A 4,923-nucleotide genomic window follows, 5' to 3' on the forward strand; every position below is an offset into this window, starting at 1 on the left:
GAATAATAGCAATGGAGCGCCGACGCGGATCTTTTAAAGCTGCGGATGCGTGCAATTGGATACAAACTGTCCTTCAGAGGTGGTTGAGATGGGCAACAACCTTGCGGATTTAGTTGTGGTGTGCGATACTGCTCCGTGCCACTCCCTGGAGCATGCCATCAATAATTATAACGCCACAGAAAAGGCAACACTCCTACGCCTGGGACCTTATTCGCCAATGCTGAACCCTATAGAAATAATTTGGTCTAAAATAAAAACATATGTGAAGGTTAATATTGGAGTTCCAGTTACGTTTGGTCCTGGCGTAGTCGAGCAAAGACTTTCCTATTTGGAGCGTCTTATTGACGAGGCAAAACCAACAGTTGTCGGCGGCGATTGTGGTAGAGCCATTCAGCATTCGGTAGAATCCTTAGTTGATATGCCAGTTGGCATGTAATTTCAACCTATGTATGTATGTATATTATTAAAGCTATCAAATAAGTGTTTTTTTTTTAATAAATGTTGCGAAAAAACTCAAAGCTACATAGATTTGGAAAATATATTCATGGTGAGCGCTCATTTGTGGTAAGTGCGTTTTTTGGCGAAAATGTTATATGTTTCTGAAGTACGATTTACAAATCTGAAGTACATTTTATGATTTCTGAAATACAATTGACTAATCTGAAGTACATTTTTTGGTTTCTGAAGTACATTTTTCGGTTTCTGAAGTACACTTTTTGCTTTCTGAAATACAAATGACTAATCTGAAGTGCATTTTTCGGTTTCTGAAGTAAATTTTCTGGTTTCTGAACAACAGTTAACTAATCTGAAGTACATTTTTCGGTTTCCAAAGTACAATTTACAAATCTGAAGTACATTTTTTGGTTTCTGAAGTACAATCGACTAATCTGAAGTCCAATTAACGGGTTCTGAAGTACAATTGACTAACCTGAAGTATATTTTACGGTTTCTGAAGTACAATTGACTATTCTGAAGTATATTTTACGGTTTCTGAAGTACAGTTGACTAATCTGAAGTACACTGAGGGAAAAAAATATTAAAATCAAATAGAAACGTAATTGATCTTACTATAAACGTCAACGAATGTACTGTATATTGGTAAATATTCAATTCAATAACGCGCATATTAAAATGGCCGCGTTCGTTCTGAAAAAGCATCCGTGAAGTGAATAATCAAGACAAAAACTAAAAAAAAAAATATTTAACTTGCATGTTGGATGCAGTGGAATTCGAACCCAGACCATCTCCGAATATCAACAATTTGTGGCATGCATCTTTGCGCACTCAGCTACACCAAGGCATATAAATTTGCTTTCAAATGTTGAATATCCATCAACACCACAGCACGTGATTTGTACAGTTAACATGTACTATGTATGAATGTGTGTGTTGTCACCGCTATCAGAGCGGCGCTCTGCATGCTTGGGGTGCGTATGTACCCTGTGGGGAAAATCTCTAGTTCTGAACTGGGGCGCTTCTAGTACATTTAGACCCAGTACTGGTTCGCGATAAATCTCTTTTGCATGCAAGCAACTGGCGAATTTAACATGGCGATGTCCTAGGAAGTGTCAATTGCCGCCCGCTGCATCCCTTTTTCGATAGTTCCGAACTAGTCTTAAATTCTCTAGTACTTCTTTGTTCTTCTTCTCCTCCTTACACATTTTTACAACCTACGGTTTCCCTTAATGTTATTTTTAAGCTTTTATAATTAAATTAAGTTCAAACACTGTAAAATAACTCATGGTTGTGTGTTTGATTATAATAAATGAAATGAAATGAACCAGTTCTAAAATCGACAGACGAAAGAAAAAAGTATCATGATTTTTCAACCTTTCAGTTCTGTCGTGTGCGATTTTACATTATTTTCAAAGAAACGTTTTTTTCAATTTGAAATTAAATTAGTTTGAATGATTGTAAGAAATGTACGTTTACATACCTTGCTGTAGCTTACTTTGCAGAGGTGCTCGCTGTTATTGGTTAGATTCCAGATGGCCCCAAGATGTTAATATGTTAACACAAAGCCTTGTTTTGTATTACCAAACTATGAAATAGCATCTGCGAAGCACAGAATAGAAGCGTATTTGAACGAAAAAGCCGCCGAACACATATCTATGTAAAGTAAACAAGCCCCCCGCTGCATCCCTTATTCGATAGTTCCGAAATAGTTCTAAATTCGACAAATAGGATCTAGTTCGTTGTGCATCCCTTTTTCTATAGTTCCGAACCAATTCTAAATTCGTCACTTTAGATATAGATTTGTAGTGAAAAAAACTGAAAAAATTAGTTTCTTAAAAGTACCAATTTTCGCCGATTTTGGACTGGTGGGGATCTAGTTCCTATCGGACTAGTTCCTTTTTGGCGATAAAGACCTAGTACGGAACTAGAAATTGTATTCACTAGTCCGCGGTTTCCCTGCAGGGTACACTCATATATACATATACTCAGATGTGAACAGGCGAATACGTGCGTAATAAATTTTGTATGAAAATAATATTTTTAAATTCGAACATTTTTAAACGATAATCCAATATAAAGTATTAATTTTTACTATGCATTATTTCACTCAGTGTACATTTTACGATATCCGAAGTACAATTGGAAAAGGTGTAGAAGGGGGGTTAGTATTTTCAGGACCAGCATTTCGGAAAATGTTGTTAACATTTTCGTAACAGAAATATTATAGTCCTGTGAACGATGTTACAATCCTCAGATAGCATCTTTAATTCTTTTATTCCGGCTTCAGCAGTGGCGTAACTATATCTGAGGCCCGTGGCAAATTCTTTGGATGGGGCCCTACCAGCAAAAATCGTCACGTTGTAATTTAATTTTGATAAACCACTTAAGTAGTTACCCAACACTATTGACAATAATGTGTGCATTATAGTTAAATATCTAATATATTTTATTTTTACGAACATGGGATTATACATACATACATACATACATACATACATACATACATACATATTTATAATGAAATAATTCAATTTTGATATGTTCAAGAAATATGAATGTACGCTTTATATTTTGATAGCTTCAGCTTTAAAACGCAAAAAAAAAGAATATTAAAAAATTCTTTTATTTTTTTTCACCAAAATGTCAAAACTAGACTAAAAATTGCGCAGTTGTCGCCATACGCAACCCAAATTATTCTGTGATAACGCAAGCATGAGCAAAATATCAAAATGATTTTGATTTTAGCGCAATAACTGTGCATTTAGTACAAACAACTCACACACCACACAAACGACCGACGCAAGCCCGACATTACGCAATGTTTTTGTGTGGTTTAGGGGCCGTATAACAGCGGCGTGTGCAAAGAAATTCCAGGTTGAATTTCCCTTATAAGAGCTACCAAATCAAACTTGTAAATACATATCAAAAATACTTTAAAAAGAAAAAACTTATTTGCCTTTAAACTACTTTCTAATATTATTCATAGTTTTCAAAAATTCATTTGTGAATAAATAAGTATCAAAGTATCAAATCAAAAATGATACAATTGTATCAAAACGGCAACGCTGATGTCAAACATACTGCTGTAGCATGATTCAATAATACAAGGTTAGATAATTATTGACAGCTGCGGTTTGACACTCCTTTACAAAAGGTTGCATTTACGAAGGACGGAGAAAGGGGAAGAATGAAATCTCTTGGTGCGAAAATGGTAGTAGAAAAGTACGCAAAGTTAGTAGTGAAATTCCTTTTGTAAATTCTAATGTATTTGCAGGAAATCTGGCATTTTAAACGCAATGTTAAACGTAATATTGATATATCTACGCGAATTTCGTAATTTATGTGCTATTTAGCTGTATAAAAACTGCAAAATTACTCAAAATTAAAATAAGACTACTATGAGATTGATGTAAACATCCAATTTAAAAACAGTTTATGTTTTCATCAGTTAAATATGCTTCATATGCATATACAAATAAACATATTGCACAAAGCTTATAATTCTATTTCACACCAAAGCTACACTGTCCATGTAAATTTGCAAAGAAGCAACACGGTGCCACTGCTAAGGTAGCGGTGTAAGAGAGACAACTGTCAGTTTATCGAACCTTGTATTATTGAATCATGCTGCTGTAGCATGTCATTGCCATGATGCAATAATACAAGGTGGTATCAGTTGTGACAGCTCGATTTGACACTGCCTTAGAATAAAAACGGGAAGAAATGAATCCCCATTTGTGGAAAATATATAAATTTTCACATTTTCTTCTAAACAAAATTTGCTTTTTTATAGTATATTCGCAAGGAAATGAAATAAAATAAGATATAAATCCTTTTTGAGAAAACAAAATGTGTATACTGAGAAAAAAATAAAAAGAACTCAACCATATTATTAGGCAAAAGAAAGAAAAGAAGTAACACTGTTTCAGCTAAGGCAGTCAATATGGCGGAACTAGAGCGAGAAGTTGCCAACTGATAACACCTTGTATTATTGCATCATGTGTCATTGCTACTTAGCTAAGCTGTTGTTCGCTGTTGTGTTTCTGCAGGATATTTTTAATACTCTTTGATCCTGCCTTGTATGAATATATATAGATTTTTAATTGACAATTGTCTTATAAATTTTTCTATAATAGGAGCTTACAAAATTAAAAAAAAATCTTCACGTATATACAATCCTGATTATGTTGCATGTGTCACACTTATTTCACGGCGAATGCATATGAATAGTCCACTTGCAAAGTGCGCAATGTAAAACTTTTTAGATTTTTGTTTTTGGTGGGTATCGCACCAGTATTTAAAGTAGTTTCATGGCCATTAACAATACAGTGCAAAATCTTTCTATATTCTGAAAATATAGCATCAAATTTTAGCTACTCTTGCAAAAGTCGCTATAATACTCATGTATGTATTTATACACCTTCAAAAGTCTGCATCTTCTGATGAACTTTGAAAACTGCAAAAAAA

This window comes from Rhagoletis pomonella, unplaced genomic scaffold (assembly GCF_013731165.1).
Source record: "Rhagoletis pomonella isolate Grant_MI unplaced genomic scaffold, Rhpom_1.0 Rhpom_scaffold_00004, whole genome shotgun sequence".
Lineage (NCBI taxonomy): Eukaryota > Metazoa > Arthropoda > Insecta > Diptera > Tephritidae > Rhagoletis > Rhagoletis pomonella.